The sequence below is a fragment of the Notamacropus eugenii genome, chromosome 5, assembly GCF_028372415.1.
Source record: "Notamacropus eugenii isolate mMacEug1 chromosome 5, mMacEug1.pri_v2, whole genome shotgun sequence".
In the NCBI taxonomy this organism is placed as follows: domain Eukaryota; kingdom Metazoa; phylum Chordata; class Mammalia; order Diprotodontia; family Macropodidae; genus Notamacropus; species Notamacropus eugenii.
The window spans coordinates 458,937,829-458,958,133 of record NC_092876.1 but is presented as its reverse complement, the minus strand read 5'-3'; the positions used below and the strand labels follow the sequence as shown (position 1 = coordinate 458,958,133).

At 36.9% G+C, this 20,305-nt stretch overlaps 1 long non-coding RNA gene across 1 annotated transcript in view; it reads left to right on the top strand.

Annotated features, from left to right (window-relative positions):
* Positions 1-10,090: 10,090 nt before the first annotated feature.
* Positions 10,091-20,305, top strand: part of LOC140507257 (uncharacterized) — a 35,604-nt gene continuing 25,389 nt past the window's right edge. Inside the window, exon 1 of the long non-coding RNA XR_011968267.1 lies at positions 10,091-14,410. This is a non-coding gene — a long non-coding RNA (uncharacterized lncRNA). The remainder of the gene's footprint in view (positions 14,411-20,305) is intronic.

The following is a 20,305-nucleotide window of genomic DNA, read 5'->3' as shown; positions in this document are numbered from 1 at the left end:
ACTTTAGACTGACTGTTGTCCTAGTCTGCAGGCCTATGCACCTGCCTTTTAGGTTACTGACAAGGCCTGGTGGATTAACGTCCCTTGACACCTCTGCATTGGATGAGGCCAAGCAAAGTTATGGCTTGGCTGTTCAGAACTGGTGTAACCTCTAGAGTCCTGCTCAAGGTATTTAACTGAAGAGCTTCCCATGAAAGAAAGATCAGAATGTTATCCTGTCTAAGCTTTGACTTTGACAGATTAGTTCAGATCAGATGTTTTCACATCCTTGACTCTGGACTGAGCAAGTACAGGACGACATAGCTGAGCAAATGTAGCCCAGTGCGAGAGGATGAAACACTAGAACCAGGCAGTTGTACCCTCGATCCAGTATCTGAGAGTCGGTGAAGTCAACTTTACTCTGGTGACTGTCTGTGACTCTAATTTGGGAGTCAGGGCAAATCAAAGATTCATCTTCAGGTGTGGAACTGCATATATGCACAATCCATGCATACAACAACATCACCCCTGACGTCCAGAAAAACGGTAAGAGCATGGCCAAGGCATCTGCCTGGTGACTTTACAGGGGTGTTTTAGCCGTATCCTTTTTACTCAGACATGGCAAAGCCCATTTTTTACTTTTGGTCTCAATCTTGCTCAGAGTCCCAAATAATGTCATTCATGTACTACTCTTCATACATATTTGCTGTGTGAAGTCACAGCCTCTCAGTGCCCTAAGTTACTCTCAAGAGTGTAAATGGCAGAAGTGCAATCAGTGTTGGCACAGGGACTTGCTTCCCTTGGACTTTCATATGCCAATGAAATCCCAAGTCCACACAGAAAGATCACATCTATAGCTCAAGGGTGTACATCTCACAAGGGAAGCCAAATGTTGGAGGGACAGAGAGAGGATAAAGCTATGTGGTCAGTGGACATGGTCTCAGCATTCACTTGGCCTGGTGACAAAAGCCTTTTAGAAGAACCTGAACCAAGGCTTCTGCTGAAGAAGGGACCACATGATAGCAAAGAAATGGACTGCATATTCCAAATAAAAAGGAAAAGGCAGCCTGTGGGGAGCAGGGTTTGAATGTTTGTTCTATTTGTCAAGCATCTGTGGAAGAGAAGGATGAATGTGATCATTGTGATTTTGAAGGAAATATCTCTTCAGTTAACAAAATCTCTGTGGCCAAAGGGTTTATGGGAAACCCTCAGGCTGCAATTGATTTCCCTCCTTATTGACAGATGACAGAATGAACCCAACTGATTCTATCTTGCAGGAGGCCTCTAAGGGATTATTAATCACAGAGATGTTCATTTTCTAACAGTAACAAACTGGATCTTTATCCACTCCTTTGAGGCTTTTTTACTCCTTTCTGCCCCCACCCCAGTTTACTTTCTGCTGTAGAATACCAATGATTGGCTGTTTACCCTAAGATAGCCAAAACAGCTCCAAATCTGCATGTAAGTACTATCTGTTTGCTAAGAGGTTGAAGATGCTGCCAGTCCAAGCAATCTTCCTCAGCAGCCCAATATATTTTTTTCTGTCAGTTTGTCCACTCACTTTATTTGACCTCCGTTCTTGCAGATCTGATGGCAAGTGAAAGTCTTCTTGGATTTTCAAGGAAGCCAGGCTGGGAAAATTCCCACAACACATCTTCACTTTCACAGTGATATTTTTATATATTGCTTCATTAGATACACACAAAAAAACTCCTCACATGAATGATCACTGTTATTATACCCATTTAACAGAGGGAGAAATAAACCATGTCCATATAATAATAATGGATTTATACTTTTAAAATAATTTTCCTGATAACCTTTGAAAGAATAATAATTTATAATAATTTATTACGGTATAGGGTTATAATAATAATTATATTATATTAAAATTATAATATATAATTATATATAATATATTGTATAATTATATAATATATGTAATATGATATATAATAATATAATACATTATATTATAATAAAAATTATAATAATAATAATTTACAGACTTATAGGGTTAAGGGTATTGAGGCACAGAGGATTTGACTGATTTCTCAGTGTTAACAGCTTGGCAAGCGATAGAACAAGGGCTCAGATGTAGGGCATTAATATTTGGAGTGTTTAAGTGATTTCTAAAGTCCATATGGATAGTAAGGAGCAGAGGTGTGATTCGAACCCAGTTCCTTTTAGGTCTGGACCAGTATTCTTCCTACTATACAATGTTGGTTCAGAGGATCGTAGGGTTAGGATGAGAACCACAGAAAAAAAAGGCTTCAAAGGAAAGATGTAAGGATTAAAATGCAAAGTTCCCACTTTTTAGAAATCACTTTTAATCTTATTTGTCTATTTAAGGATTTCCTTAGAAAACATATTAATAAGATAATGAGGGGATCTCAAGTTCCACTGCCACTCTCTACCCAACACCACCTCCTGCCCCTCCCCCCCCCCACAAGGTTAATGGAACAATTCATTTTAATCCAGTTCCTTTTGTCCACATTCTGGGCCACTGCTATTGTGCTTCGATATCTCATAGGACCTACTTCAACACAACTGATAAAACAGATTAAGCCAATCATGGTCCACAAGGGCCTTCTCCGACCTTTATTAATATGGAAGAAAAGGAATGGACAAACTCATGTACATCAGGCTATAGAGTGAGAAAAGACTGGAAATACCCTTCCTGGAGCAGTTTCGCTAACATTAGAAACTCAGTCTATGTTGCCCTGTCATTTCCCGTGTTACTTTCCCATAGGAGATCTTTCCCCAACTTCATCATTTATTGGCTTACAAGGTTTTATTCTTTTCTCCTCCCACTTAGCTTTTGACTACAAAGGAAATAACACTTGTAATATGATTTTCATAGGTGAACCTTTGGAAGGATCTTTGTGGAGAATGCAAGAGGGAAAGAATGGGATAGAGCTCAAAGAAAAGGGCATTCTGACCAAGAGAGAGAACCCAGGTTTGAACCTCAATGACTGAGATGTCTTTGCATTGAGGGAAAGGGTGGAAATGTGTGTATTTAACATGTGACTATGGCCAAGTGAGGGAAGAGAAAGCAGTAGCCATGCCAGTGTGTGGCCCTCCTTGCCCTGCCTGGTCTGAGGAGCAAAGGCTGGACCAATCCTAGCCCCAGCCCCAGCCCCAGCCCCAGCCAAGTCTCTCTGGCCACTATCATGAGTGGCTTCCTTATTTCTTCCTTCCCCTCTTCTCCTCTTCCTCCTGCACCTCCTCTCTATTGAATCAAATGAAAATGGCAGCCTCATGACAAATCCAGCAGAACAAATTCCCACAAAGGTCACGTCAAAAAAAATTTGTCTTCAAATAAATTTCTAAATTGTGTTTTAATAGCGATTTCGTGACTGATCTCACAGGTTTTGCTCAGACTGGAACACTGATGTCCCAGAAAAGATTTTCCTGTACAGATGGTCCTTGCTTTGCATAAGTAGAAGAGATTTTTATGTAATGGGAATTTACCCCTACCCACCCACTTCACTTAAACTATATAACCAAGGCATACTCAAAGTTATTCCTTTACACAAGTCTTAAATGAACTAAAATGAGGACATTAAATTCTGTACCATAACAATAAACAGATATGAAATGAGAGGTAAAGTTAATGATACTGTACATAATAAAGTTGATATAGGTGTACAATATCCTGCCACTTCCCCACCCACTGCACCTAGCCTTTATCACTGAAGTTTAGAGATGTTTCAATACCAACTCTTTTTTTCCTCATGTATCTGCTTTTAGCAAGCAATAGCATTCACAACCAGCCTTTGAACTTTTAAAAATCTTGAAGTATATGGATGTATTTCTTCAATACAAGAAAAAAATTTGTTCAAATGCTGATGTTTCTGTTAACTGCTTTGTTGTGAACCTTTTGGATTTGACCTTGGGTCCTGAAGCTTCCCTTTTATCTTCTCCAATCTTCGCATCTAGTATCTCAATCAGATCTTCATTTGACAATTGTTCTCCAGGAGACTCAACCAACTCCACATCATTTTCCTCCACTGTTATCTCTAATCCTCATGCTCACTTATCGATCTTTTTACTTCTTTGAACATTTCATTTCTGTCAAATTCATGAAAATCAGGAACAAATTGCAGGCACACTTTTTCTAAAACTCTTCATTTATGTTTTTGCTATATATTCCAATGCTTTAGCAATATTCTGAGTCACATGGCAAATACATTCCTTCCAGAAAACTCTCAGTGTGTCAAGACTTTTATCTGCATCCAAAGCTACAATTGCCTGGGCAAATATAATATGCATAAGGAATCACCATCTGATCCACAGATTATAATGATGAGGCAGTATTAGAAGGAAGTAGACCACTTTTACATTTTCATTAAAATCATCCTGATGGGGAGGGCGACCCGAGGCATTGTCCAAAATAAGTATAATCTCAAAGGGAATGTCATTGTCATTACAAAACATTTTGACTGTGGGAATGAAGCAGTGCATAAATCGATGTTCAAAAATGAGAAGTTTATATTTTAAGGTTAGCGAAATAATGCACAAGGTAGTGTGTTGCTTCAGTGATTCCTTTAAATGCTCGGTGAAAAATATAAGAGATCAATAGGGAACATAAAGGAGAGGCACTGTTATCACTCATTGTCCTCAAGTATGTGGGAACTGACTTACAGATGCTTCTCAGCTGCCCACCACGATTTATGATGCCCACATCATGTACCATCTTATTGTATAGTGTCTGTTTTGCATAAGGAATTTTCATAATTTGGGGCTGGGGAATGTGACTTTAAGAATTCTTTATATGCAAAATTGAATTTTGTAATGCAAACTTACATAAAGTGAGAACTATCTATCTGTATTCTCAATTCAAAGTCAAGAAAAGGAATTTCATTTTGAGATTGTAGAGAACTATGCAGCAATCCATTAGCAAATTGGAAATAGAGAAGCACATTAAAAACTTCCCTTTTTAATTCAATTGAAAAAGTTAAGAATTAAATGCGTCTCTGTGGAGGAAGTGGATGAACACCACTGTTCTGAGCTTGAAGGAAAAATGCTCCAGATAAAGTAATTTCAAAGACCAAGAATACAGGTCTGGAAACCTAGAAGAAGTCAGATTGAATCTATCTTGAAGGAAGCCCCCACCAACCTTAGAGATTTACTCTTAACAAAAGATATTTGGATAAGACTAAATAATGAAAAAAGAATTTCCTGTGGAACAAAGCCGACCTTTGGCAATTTCTGTGACTTCAAGGCAAGCTCACTTCTCCCATTTCTTTTCTGCCACAGAATGCCAATACAGTGGCTGTATACTCTAAGAAAACCTAAAAAGCTATTAAAAAACTGTACCCTGAGAGATTGAAGCTGCTACCAGGACTAATAAATTCCTTTTCCTTTCAATTTGGCTGCTTGTTTTATCTGATACCCCTCCAATCCTTCCCTGCCACTGATCCTGATCCTTTCCCCTCCCCAGTGATGGAGGTTGAGATTGTCCCTAGAGTCTCAAGGAATTCAGGCCAGGAAATTTCAACTATGTTGGTTTGGGAATGGGAAATTATATAAAATTGTTTCTAATAGACTTATAACTTAAGTGCAGAATATGGTATTCACCTACAAACCACAGTATCATAAACTAGGGTCAAAGAAATACAAGAGATCAACGAGGCCCTCTTCCAAACTTACTCCATTTTCCCCAACACCTGAACAGTCATACTGGTGGCTTTGCATTCTTTTCCATCCCAAAATGTTTCTTACCAGAAGGAGCTACAAAGAACACAGTCCTCAGAGTATTTCAAATGTCCAGAAGTCCATTTCCCAATGGCCTTGGTGGATAGACATTTTTCCTATTCAAACTAAAAGAATAAGTGTCCATTGGAAAGAAAATAGCAAGACAGCATCACTTTCTTTAAGAGAAATAGCTTCTCCTGAAAGGATTGTGTCCTGAAATCCAAAGGAAGCCTATGAAAGACTGAGTTTTGTGGTATCGGAGCATATAGAAGACATGAGGTTAATGAGACATCACGAACCAGCCATTTTCCATTATCATCATCAAGAGGTAACCTTTGCCCTCTGAATTCTTCTGGTAAATGGGGAAAAAATAGCTTGGGCTTTAACTCTATTAAAAATGGAATTTTCTGCTCTTCTCCAGTAGTTTTTAAGCATTTCCATTCTGTTCTTTTGACATCAGACTCAGTATTTCTCTTGACAAAAACAAAGCATAAGGTGCTTTCCCACTAAAAGTCACCACTATTACATAGCAATCTACGTGGACATTATTTTGTCTGACATGTCTCAGCTTATTGCCTTGCAAACTATGAGGCCCTAGTTTAATAAATTTTATATAAATTTTAATTATATTTTAATAAGTTAACACTTTTAAAGCCAGGTTTCCCTTTCTGTAGGATATAGAATCCAGATCTCCCTTTTGGTGTCTGGGGAATATTAAATAGGCCCTAGAAGAGCAATTCCAAAGGAAATATTCCCTTTCTGCACATTTCTAGGTAATACCAAGTTAATCAATGCAGATATTCTTCCCATCAAGAGCATAGAAGGAAGTGATCAAAGTGCCTAGAAACAAAGGGAAAACAGTAATTCTATGGAGAGATCCTATACCATGCATCCCTGCTCATTGGGGAGCTTCTAGGATCAAGGGAGAGCTGGTACTGGGTAACAAGCCCTCCTACCTATTATGATCAACAGAGGTAAGTAATAGTGCCTCCTGGACATCAGGACATCCAGAACCACCAGAACCTAAATAAAAAGGTAATCCTGAGCTGGCTAATGCTTGCCAAGGGCATAATCAAGGGAGTAGTCACTGATAAAACCAGCCAGTTCATAGCGTAGAAAAGATAGAAGTCCTGACAGGACTCAAATCTCGTAGTTTCTACTTTGCAATCTTTTCAGAATTATTGAATGTATGAAGGAAAGCAGCTGGAATTCATTCATGTTTGTTTCCTTTGTATTCTGACCTCCCAGCCTGCTGACGTCTTAGGTCCTGAAAATATAAACGCTTGTTGTCTCTAAAGAGCGACGAAGGTTTTTTGTTTGCTTTGTTTTTCTTGTTTTGTTTTGTTTTGTTTTACCTTGAGAATTTCTTAGACATCACTTGAAGTAAACTGAAGTCATTTGAGCATAGACCACTACCAGGGCAAAGCACCACTTATCTAGAATACACTAAACATTCCAGTACAGAATCTTCCTGCCTCCCTCTCTCCTTCCCTTTTAGGGATCAGTTCAGAGGCTCCACTGCTCTGGGTTTACAGGGAAACAAAAGGAAATTGCTCTGTGATTCCATGGAACTGGAATCCAAGGACTGCTCTGGATGACTCAAGGAATATGTTCCTTTCCCTGCTGAGCACAGACCCTTCAAAGGCCTTTTCTTCTCCAATTTTTGGCCCTAAGAAAACATCAGTCCTACTGAGGATCCCTTGGTACATCTCATCCTGACCCCGATCTACTTTGACCTGCTCAGAACTGCCACCACAAGGCTGATGACTAGCAAGGGCTTCAAGAAGACCAGGAAAAACAATAATTCTTATGTTCATAAGATCTTGGACCAAGGAGGCCACCTGAAGCTGTGGTCATCCTGGTAGCCATAAGCTTCCCTGGGAATGGGGGGCCTAAATACCCAGTAGAAACGTAGTAACACGGTTTTTCTATTCTCGGCTAATAGCATTTCCTGGGAAAACTACTTTGAGTTAACTCCATTGGATCCATACCATATCTCAAACATACAGAGAACAAATAAATATCTTATCAGGATCCATTGTGGAAAAAGATCCAAAATGCCCAGTATAGAAACCTTTCCTAAAATACTCAACTGGATTCCTCTGTGAGGGCCCTTCATGAGGTGATAGAAAAGGTTCTGTTAGAAATAACATGATGTCATATACAAAATGTTAAAAAAAAAAAAAGTGTATTTAATGGAAATGTTTTCCTTTCTCTTGCAGGAAGAACAATGATGAGAATATTCCAAAAATTATGGGAAAAGCCTTTGTCTCAGTATATGAGTTGAATTAAAATGATATTCAACCCCATTTGGGATTTTCTTGGCAAAGAGACTGGAGTACTTTGCTATTCCTTTCCCAGTTCATTTTACAGGTGAAGAAACTGAGACAGATAGGATTAAGTGATTTGCTCAGAGTCACATAAGTAAGTGTCCTTGGCTAGATTTGAACTCATGAAGATGAGTCTTCTTGACTCCAAGTCTGGCACTCTATCCACTGTACCACCTAGAAACCTGAATATCCATTAACACAAAAAAAGAAACCATTTCCAAAGGGTTAATAGGCTATGATGGTAGGCAAATGTAGAAATAATTTGTATACTAAATTGGGTCACATTTTAAATTCTGTGTGTGTGTGTGTGTGTGTGTGTGTGTGTGTGTTGTTCATGATACAGAACCACCAGAATCCCTTTAGCCTTTTCCCTTGCCAGTCAATAAAACCAAAAATTTCCATTTGTGTTTCATGTCTTTCCCTTTCTCACCACAATGTGGCCTTGAAGTCCACCTTGTCCTTTTTTCATTCTTTTACTCATGTTCTGTCAGGCTCAGCTCATTCTGCCTTTATCCTCTGCTAGTAGAATCTCTTGGGAAATCAACTTTTAAGTTAATTGTATTGAATCTAGAACATATTCCCAAAACACAGAGCCCAAATATCTTATCAGGACCCATTGTGGGAAAAGATCCAAAATGTCCACTGCAGGAATCTTTTCTAAACTATTTTGCTGATTGAACCAAGGTAATAAATCAACTCTCAGTCCCATAAACAAACTTCTCACTCTATCCCCTTGAGGTGATAACAAGAGTAGCCTACATCTCACTTCTCTTTCTTGAAAACCATATCTTCCCTGAAAACCATATCTTCCCTATTATCATAGAAACCACAAGATTTAGAATAGAAAGGCAAAGCAAGGAAATTAATCTAATCCCAATGGTAGAATTCTAAGTTCCGTGGTAGTTGACTGGAGAAGATAGTTTGGGGAAGAAGACCTTGCTCAGGACTCTTACATCTCAGCACTTGGGCAACACTAATGCATGTTGACTATTCCTGGAAATAGTAATAGTCAAAAAAATCAACTAAGGTGAGTGGAATACTCAGGCAACACACCTAGAAGTGACTTTCATGGTAGAGAAGAGTGACTCTAATTAATTATAAGTTATACTTCACAAAAGAACCCCAAGAATATGGAATGGTGGAAGAGTGGGGGAGGAGAGGATTCAATGATATTTTGTTTTCTAGGTAAAATAAGATAAAAATGGAGTGAGGCCAGAAAGGTCTACTAGAAAATACAAAGCTCAGTCTTCACACAACAGAGGACCCTATGGAAGAGGAGACTCTGTAGCCATACTCAAAGGATTGGGGAATTGAGGCTTTCTATAAAGGTCACGTGAAGGATTGATCAGAAGCTCTGTGAATGACTAATTCAGAAACTTCAAACCATAACGTCTAGCTGGAAAATGTATTCTCATAAAAATTGTATGTTTTATCAGGTTGTTTTTTTTTTTTTAGGGAAATCAAGATAGGAAGTAATACATAGACTAGCTAGATCTTGCTGCATCATACTGGATTGTTGATCTCAAAGGATATTGTCAGAATCGAAGATCCATTCTTAGATTTTGTACAAAGGCAAAGGTGGCTGATAGGGTATGGAAACCCTGGGACCAGTGTCTAGCATTATAGTTTCTCTCAGTCAAGGAAATGCCAGTTTATATAATAATGTCTGTTTAAGCACAAGAAGAGTTCCTCTGATCCATTCAGGAGCAATAATTAGGGCCAAGTGTTAGTCAAATGCTCACCCTAAACAGTTAGGTTTTCTAACTGGCATAGCAGAGTACTCTGGGATAAAGTCAAGCTCTCTGCTACTCTCAGGCAGCTGATTTGTCTCTTTTTTCTACCTCTACCTATTTTGTGGAAGACAACACTCCTCTAATTCTGCCCCCACAGAATAGAAAAAGGATGTGATGCCTTCAAAACTTTATCCCCAATTCAGTGATCCACATCTCATGTCCATCTCAAAGTATCAGGTTTGGATGAGATAATAGGGTAAATATGCTTCTCTCCCATTGGCATCCTAACAGGGCAGTTGAAGCCCCAGACCTATGCTGGTTCTTCTTTGAAACTTCACTTTGGTGTCTCAGATATGTTAATGGTACAGAGCTGAGGGTTAAGGCTTGGTTTGGGGGCCCATGTTTCCTGACACCTTTCCCACTCTGGTCTTCTCAACATCTTACACTCCCTGAGGAAACATTCTTGAATTATGCATTCTTGGGATTGACCAGGTGTCTGGATCTCTCAGGATGGTTGCACTGAGAGAGAAATACAGTGCACTGATGTTACCAGACAGTTATGTACTACCAAAGAATGTGACAGTTGGTAGTTGGGTTCTGTGACTGTTGAAGTCTGGAGAAGTGCACAGATTCCTTTGGTAGGTAAATAAGCAGGAAAGAAATCAAGCTCTCATTCTCTTATTACATACTTAAGCCCACTGAAATGAGAGAGAAACAGGTACTCCGTCTTTGAGTACAAGTTCAGGAGTCTACATGAGGAAAGATCACTAATTTCAAATTTTAAGGGTGGTTATTGGGGAAAAAATAATGAAAGGAAGAAATAAAGTTGAACATCCTTGGCTCTAATAAAGGAGTTTGTTTTTGCTTTGGACTCAGAATCTTACAAATCTCTTTTCAAGGAAATGAGATACCTGTTCCTAAAGCAAATTTCCTCTCCTTTTGGAATCTGAGATTAAAACACTCCTCATGGTTCTGACTGAATTCAGGAGTTCATCTTTTTAAATCTAGGAAGTACATATAGTGTCAGATCATCCCAACCCACTCCTCTACTCATATGGCACCTGTCCCTGAATCTAGCTTATATTCTCTAAATTGAGAACTTCCCCAATTAGGGTTTTCCTCCCAAATGTTCAAAAACAGATGACTGCTACTTTCATTTCACCCAGTGTAGCACTTTTTTTAAACTTTCAGTGATTGAGAGCTTCCTTTTTATTTGTTGTGGTTTAATAAACCTACTAATCAAACCATTCACCTTTAGATAAGCAACTTTTTTTCTCTCAAGGAACTATTTTTCTATTTTTGTCAGTGGAATTTTCTGTTCCATTTTGTCAGATGAATAAACTGTACACAGTTGATACAGCAAACCTTGAAATATTGAAAATTATATTGTTGGAATATGTCCCACAATATAAAATGGTCAATATAAGGAGTTAATTCTCTAAAACTCTTTATTTGACATAGAGAAATTCATCATTTGACACAGGGAAACCTCATGCCCTTTCCTTGACTCTACTACCATAATTTTTATATAATAAAAAATGAATCCTTTTACAAATATATCTCAAAAGATGTTTATGAGTAAATGACCATGAGGAATACAAAGCTGACAGAATTACGGTCAACTTACAGGTGAGAAATATATTGGATTTGGAGTATTACTTAATCCCCTTTCTTCCTCTTTTACCCTCTGTGCTAATTAGCTGGTCCCCCCTGGTCTCCTGTTCTCTCCTTTCTAAAATGAGAGAGATGGATTAGCAGGTGCTAGTGGACTGGACTTCCAGCTCCAGGGCTCTGAAATCAGTCCAGAAGGAGAGCTCATACAGCGACAAAAGTAACTATCATGGGTTGTTGTATGATAAGAACCGTGTGAGAAAGAGTTACAAAGAACTTTAAGAGACATCGTACCAAATTACAAATTACATTCCAGTTACCCAGTGAACGAACCAGAATGAAGATTGATGACATTTTTAGCAAAGGAAGAACTGAAGCATTTGTGTCAGTTGGGGGTAAATTATCAAAACCCTGGAGAAGGTCATCAAATTTTCTGAAGTATTAAATAGTGGCCCCTTATAGGAGAGATTAGACATGAAGAGCCTAGCGTAGGAAATGCCTGCTATTTGGAGGACTTGAAATTCTCTTAAGTGGGAAGTGATATCCATCCAAAAGCACTGGTGGGGAAAGGAAGGATAAATGGAGGGGTTACATTTATAGAAATGGTTGAAATTAAACATAATATTGTAAGAGGTAGCCAGGGAAACAGGGTGGGGAAGCACTGTAGTAAGTATTAGGGAAATCAACAGGCTGACCTGTTTTAGGAGAAAGAATTTGTTCAGTTAACTATTATGCATATCAGCTACCAGCGGGACAATTTGGTGGAGATGTCCATCAGTCAGCTATAGATCCCAAACTGGAATCTGTGGAGGAAATTAAAGCAAAGACAGAAACTTGGGAATCAGTTGAGGGGAGGGAATGCTAGGGGTTGATATATGAAGTCTTGAGAGTGGAAAGTGAAGTCTAAACAAGAAATCAAGAATATTTCTATTCCTGCATTATTTTTAATGAGGGTGTAGAGATTACTAAATACTGTTAAACAGGCTTTTTTTAAAGTAAAAAAAAACATATGCTTTAATCTGTATTCAGACACCATCTTTTCTTTCTCTGGGGGTGGAGAGCATTTTTCATCAGAAGTCCTTCAGCTGGCTTGTTGTATTGCTGAAAATCACTAAGTCCTTCTCAGCTGATCATCTTATAATATTGCTGTAACTTTACACACAGTACATTCCCCTTTGCATCAGCCCATGCAAGGCTTTCCAGGTTTTTCTGAGAGCATCCTGCTCATCATTTCTTATAGTACAATTCCATCATAATCACATACCACAACTTGTTAAGCCATTCTCCAATGGATGGAAATTCCTTCAATTTCTGATTCTCTCACTCCAGAAAAGAGCTGCCAGAAATATTTTTGTATATATAGGTCCTTTTCCTTTTTTTTTTTTTAATGTTTTTTGGTATACAGACCTACTAGTGGTATCGCTAGGTCAAAGGATATGCATGGTTTTATAGCTCTTCTGGCATAGTTCTAAATTGCTCTACAGCATGGTTGAATCAGTTCACAACTCCACACAAGAGTGCATTAAATGTCTCATTTTCCCTACATCCCTAACATTTGGCATTTACCTTTTTTGTCCTGTTAACCAATCTAATAGGTATAAGGTAGTGCCTCAGAATTGTTTTAATGTGTATTTCTCCAGTTACTGAGTTGAGTATTTTTTCACATGACTATAGATAGCTTTGATTACTTCATCTGAAAACTGATCATATCCTTTGACCATTTATCAATTGGGGAGTGTCATGCACCATTTTGGAAACAAAAATCTGAATGCTAACATGACATCTATAGAACTAATCTTTTTAGTTACATATCCTATTATTTCATTAGAAATTACATAGGGATAGGGTATGGATCTGTGATTTCATTAGTGTAAGGAATTCCTAGATGAGGAAACTCCTTCTACCAAAATAGATCAGTCCCTTTTCTCTGTCACTTAGATGTTGAGAGCACTAAATGAATATGTGATCTGCCCAGGATCACAAGTACTATAGATAGATAGATAGATAGATAGATAGATAGATAGATAGATAGATAGATAGATAGATAGATAGACACATATATATGAGAGAAAGGATTTGAACCTGTCCTCTTGACTCCAAGTACTACACTGCTTCTTATATACAGTAAACTACATTCTTGTTTAGAGCAGCGATGTGTGAGAAAGTTTGCACAGTATTATATGCACAGTATTATAAATGCACAGTATTATAAAATGCACAGTATTATAAAAGTGTCACAATTTCCTCTGAATGCCTAAGTTACTTGACTGAACCTAGCAAACGGCTAATTAATTGTATTTTTTTCATTGAATTTGCTGTACGTAAGCATGATCTTCAGTTTTCTAGTTCACGTAAGCTACAAGTATAGAAGCCTGGAAATATCCGTTAACACAAATAAATTGTTTCCATAGTATTAATAGAGAAGGACGGAAAACTACAGAGTAAAGGCAGAAATTATTTTCATATTAAATTGCCTCAAATTGTAAAGGGTGTCCTGAAACACGAATGTCCACTTCAAATTGCGTTTGCAAAAGTTCTTAACGGGCATATCAGTCTTTAGAATAATTTAAGTCTATGGATCCGATCAATTTTGAGCTACTCAGCAGTCATGGCTCTTTGACCTAGACCTAGCCTTATTTTTGTTGCAGCTTCTGTCTGCTGTCTCAGATGTGTTAATGGTAGAGCTAAGGCTTGGTTTGAGGCAAGAGGTCAGGGCAAATTTCCTGACACCTTTCCCACTCTTCTTTTTGCTAAACTATTCTGTCTTCTCAAGATCTCACACTGCCTGAGGGAACATTCTTGAATTATGTATTCTTGGGATTGAGCAGGTATCTAGACCTCTCAAGATGGGCAGATTGAGAGAAATACAGTCCACTGATGTCACCAGACAGCTATATATATCCACCAAAGAATGTGACAGTTGGTACCTGGATTCTGTGACTGTTGGGGTCTGGAGAAATGCACAAGATTCCCTTTGAAGGCAAAAAACTAGAAGGAAATCGAGCTCCTATTCTCTAATGTTAGATATCTAAAGCCATTGAAATAGGAGAGGAACAGGTACTCAGTCTTTGCATTACAACTTCAAGGAGTCCACATCAGAAAAGATTACCAACTCCAGAAGTTAAAGGAGGTTATGGGGAAAGATGAGGAAAGGTTTATATAATATATAATATATGATAATAATAAATAAGGTTTAACATTCTTGGCAAGAAACAAAGTACTTTAGGTTCTGATAAAGGAGTTTGTTTTTGTTCTAGACTAAGAATCTTATGTATCTCCCTTCATAAAAATGAGATGCCTGCTCCTCAAGAGAATTCCCTCTCCTTTTAGACTGTGACATTTAAACACTGCTCAACGTTCTGACAGGATATCCTTTCTAATTCAAGGAAGTACGCACAGTTTCAGATCAGGCCCAAACCCATAACATCCCAACCCATCCCCCTACCTACGACACCCTACTACCACTGAACCTAGTTTATATTTCATACACATATATACATATACTCATTCAAACATACATATATATGTATATATACACACACATACATATATGTATGCGTACATATAGAAGTATTATATATTAAGTATAAATATATCTAAGAATTACATATTTAAGTATATATACTTAATGTATATATGCAATAAATTTAGTATGTATATATGTATTCCTATATATAAGTATACAAATATGTGTGTGTGTCTGTATATATGCACATATATAGCTATGAATATATATTCCTCTATAATCAGTATTTCCTACTACTTCCCCAATTTGAATTTTCTTCCCAAATGTTCAAAAGTAGATGGTTATTATTTTCATTGCACCAAATTTTATGCTTTAACAAACACACACACGCTTAGTAGTTTGGTCTTCTTTCCTATTTATTTATTGCTGTTTTATGAACCTATTAATCAAATTAAGCATTAAGCAACCATTAAGTAACTTTGTGCTTCTGAGGAGTTGTTTGCACCACGGAAATTTTCTCTTCCATTCTATCAGATGAATAAATCCTATCCAGTTTTTAAAACCCGAATATTGAAATATATGTGGTTGGAATGTGGTCTATGAGGTTAAATGCCTACCTAAGGAGTTTATTCTTGGAAATTCACAATTTGACATAGTTAGGGGTAACAAAACATTAATGTGATTTCTCAGGTACCTCCCTGACTGCCACCTTTTTTGATATAATGAAGTTTATCCTTTTCCACATACACATCAAAAGATGTTTATGAGTAAACTGTTTGAATAACTCCTAGTTATTGTCTCTCAGCCTATAAAGGACAAGAATATTGGATTTGAAGTCAGAGTATTCTATTTTCAATTGGATTTCTTCTTGCAAACCCATGTGCTCATTGGCAAGTCATTGGCTTTCAGTTCCCTCCTTTCTGAAATGGAGTGGGTTTACCCAGTTGCTAGCCCCCTGCAGCATCAGGGCTTCTGAATTAGACCAGAATAAGAGATAATAATGGACACTAATAACTATCGTGTGCTGTTATGTGATTAGGCCATGTGAGATAGAGCGTTACAAGGAACCAACATAGATGATGTTGTAAATTGCAATTGGGCCTTAAATGTTAGAATCAAGAATTCTGGTATTACTTAAGAATATCACAAAATCTTCTGGAAACTTAGATAATGGTCACTTTTTGAACACACTAAATGTAAACAGCTTGTGTAGGAAAACCCTATTCTTAGGAGAGACAAAATCTTCTTAGTGGGAAGTAGTATCTAACCTAGGGTCCTGGTGGGGAAAGGAGGGACTAATTGGGGAGTTAGCATTGACTGAAATGGTTGATTTCTCAATCACAAAATTATAGGAGACCAGAAACAAGGTAAAGAGGATCAGAGAGCATATTCTGAGCTTTCAGACCTTAGAGAATGGTAACGATACTATACGAAATAGAAAACTCATGAGGCTGATTGCTTTGGAATAAAGAATGTGTTTAATAGCTATTTGCCTGCAAGCTACCAGGAGCAAGGATTTGGTTGAAATATTCCTCAGGCATCTGAAAATACAGAACTGGAATCCTATAGTAGGACCCAGAACAGAGATAGAAACTTAGGAATCTTTTTTGGGGGGTGGGGCGAGGAATGGAGGGAATTGATAAGAAAAATCAAGATAGTAGAAAATGAGAACTATTGTTAATTCCTTAAGAGAAGTAAAGTGGGAAGTTTGAGTGCTGAATTCCCCATTTTCGTCAGATTCCTCCATTAAGAAGACAAGAGTGGACTTATGGTTGAGATACGGATGTGATAGGACTAGGATAAGCCTCTGTCTCCATAAATGCTCTAATAATGCTCTAAAAATTCACCACTAGAAAGAACAATGATGAAATAACAAAGAAATGACTATAAGCTCCTCTGTTTAGTCTGGGATTGCACAAGAAGAATGCTAGAATACTGCTGATACTTAAATGGAAATAACTCGGGGGAGACAGAAATCATGGTGTCCAGAGCCACAGCATAAACCTAAACCACTGCCTAAACCACTGTCCCATCATTGCAACTCCCAGGCAGCTCACATTATAAGAGGAAATATTCCAAGCTGCAGTGTTCAGGAAGTACAAAACCCATGTATAAAACAATTAAGAAATACTATAGGTTAAGAGAATCCTTAAAGACAAACCCAGAAGAAGGGAGTAACTCTACAAAATAAAAAAGTTCAAGTAGAATAACAGAGAAACTAATAGATTCAGGGTGATAGGAATGCCAGGAAGACATGAAGCAAAAACTAAAAAACAAACCAATAAATGAGAGCTCACTAGGAAAGATCTGGAAGGATAATAAATAGCTTATAATCAGAGTCATAGTTAACAAAAGTAAAAGATTGTGATGCTAATCAAAGAGTTAAAGATCTTCCCCACCCATTAGTGGACTTTCCCATGAAGGAAAGCTTTATTAGGAGAGGCTCCTACCTTTTGCTAATTTTTAATGCACTGGTTCTCAACGGTTGTGATGTCCACTGACCGAAAAATGTATAAATACTCTGAGGTGTTTGACCAGGTGAGACTCTGAGCAGCCACTAAAGAGCCCCCCAGTTTTGAAATCCTAGATGTTGATACTTCTCTCCGGTAACTATGTAAGTATGGTTACACAGATATCTGTCTGTAGATCTGTGATGTATGTATTACTTGTGGTCAGATAGTTGGAAGCCCTGTTTGGTTGATCTTTATTTCTCTGTTTGTATTTTCTCTGAAGTTTAGGGTGTTAACTTTTTCTCCTAAACTAAGTGAATGATACATGTGCTTGATTAAAATGATTGTTGACCCCTCAAAAGTTGCCTTTCATTTTAGAAAAGCAGATCAAAGAACCTGTGATAGGCCACCCTGGATGTGTTAGGGTGCTTGCGTTTACAAAGACCCCCTGAAAAACAGAATGGAGCAATGAGAACTCAGTGATCACATGAGACATCAAACAGCATTAGAGTTAAGAGATCAAAAAAACAAAAGAAAGTATTAAGCATCTACTATTAAGCATCTACAACTGATATGAAATAAAGGTGATAATTTAAGAATCATTAGTCTCCACAAAAACCATAGTAAAACAAAAAAAAATCAGGACATCATATTTCAGAAATCATAAAACTGCTCAAATCTACTGAAACTACAGGGCAAGATAAAAAAATACTAAGAATTCATCAGGCACTTCCTAAAAGAAAATACCCAGTAATGTCCTGGTTAACATATAGAGTTTTCGGGTCAATGAAAACTTACTGTAAGCAGTCATGAAGAAACTGTTCAAGTAACAAATGTGGTAGATAAGTAATAGGGACTAAGGAAACAATTCAAGCTCTATGATTTATTAGCAAAATAGGCATAATAAATTAGTCAATGGACTGCCCAGTCATTCCAAAGACCTGGATACAGAGGAAGAAAAATTTTGAGACCAACTAAAAGAAAACAATTAACCAGGATATAAAATTAGGTAATCTAATTTCTTTCTTTTTTTTAATTGAATGATTTTATTTGTTTTCAGTGTTCGACAAGCACTTCCATATATCTTAGATACTGGGCCACACGAATATAATTTTTAAAAAGAAGTTTATCTCTAAAGATTAAATGACATACCAATCAAACTACCTAAGAATTACTTTACAAACACAATGTAAACAACAACGAAATTCATCCAGAGGAAGAACACGAATATCAGTGTTAAAAGGAAATGAGAAGAGGCCCTAGTAGGACCACATCTCAAACTATATTACAAAATAGTAATTATTCAAACAATTTGATCCTCAATAAAAAGCAGGAAAGTTCATCTATGAAATAGATTGGGTACACAAAGTTCGGAAAAAAAGTCAACATAAAAGCATAATGTTTTAGAAATCCAAGAAAACTACTAGAATAACTACTCATTACCAATAAAAACTGCTGGGAAAGTTGAAAAGTATTCTTGAATAAATTAGGTTTAGGTCAGCATTTCATACCCTTTATTATAATGAGCTCCAAATGGATATACAACCTGGGTATAAAAGATCATGCTACTAACAAACTAAAGGAGAAACAAAGAAGATATCTTTTACAACTATGGATAAGGGTTTGGGTCTTGACCAAACCAAGCATAAAACAGATCATCAGAGATGAAATGAATAATTTTGATGGCATAAAATTGAAAAGGTTTTATACCATAAGATCAATGAAATGAAATTTAGAAAGGAAATTGTTACCTAGAAAAAATTTTTCAGACCAAATTCCTCTGATAACATCGCACACATATAATCATATATGTGCATATATATACACATATACATATATACATATGCATATATATTAAATCAATACACATTTATGAGGAGAGTAATTCCTCTATAGATAAATTGTCAAAGGAGGTGAAATATTTGCCGCAGAAGGAATGAAAACTATCAACAAAGGAAAAAGTGCTCTAAATCCTGTAACTAGAGAAATGCAAATTTTAAAGAAATCTGAACTCCTTTCTCACACACATCGCATTGACAAAGATGACAAAAAGGAAAATGATGATTGTGGAAGGGACTATGGCAGAACACACCTACTGATGCAATATTGGTGATCAGATCAAATGATCCAACCATCTGGAAAGTAATTTGAAATTATAATCCGCAAGTTACTAAACTATACATACCCTTTTTTTACCTGATGATACCACTATTCTAGGATTAAAGAAAAAGAGATCAAAGAGGAAAAAGATACATATGAACAAGTATATGTATCTATCTATCTATCTATCTATCTATATATATATATATATATATATATGTGTGTAGCACTTTTTGGTTACAGCAAAGAACAACTGAGCTAACTATGGTATGTGAATGTAATGGAACAATACTGTGCCATAAGAAATACTGAAAGTTATAGATTTAGAAAAAATCATATATAAAGTCTTTTATGATCTAATAAATGCAGAATGAAGTGAGCAGAAGCAGGAAAACAATCTATCCCATCCTAAAGGACAACAACTTTGAAAGACTTTATAATACAGATGGAGCATGTTTCCAAATTCTTGAGAAAAAGAAGCTGGACTGAGGGTACACACATACATTTTCAGATGCAACAATTATAATAGAAATGCATTTAGCTTAACTATGCATGTACTTACAAAGGAGGACTTTTATTACAAAGGAGGAGGGAGAATTGTGAAAAGAATGGTGGGCTATGACAGAAAAAAAAGAAGTGAACAGCAATGAAGCGTTAAAGTATATATAATATGCATAAAATATACATATATGTGTATACATATGATACATATGTATGTATATATATGTGTATATATATGATATATATGTATGTATGTATGTGTATATATATATGTGTGTATATATATATATATATATATATATATATATACTGGAGAGCAGAAGAAAGTTCAGGAGACAAGAAGAGGAGTATTGTACTTTCATTTTAAGTGTGACATATACTTTTAAAAAAACAAGCTATACATGGTAGATACACAGTCTCACATGCAATTTCTTT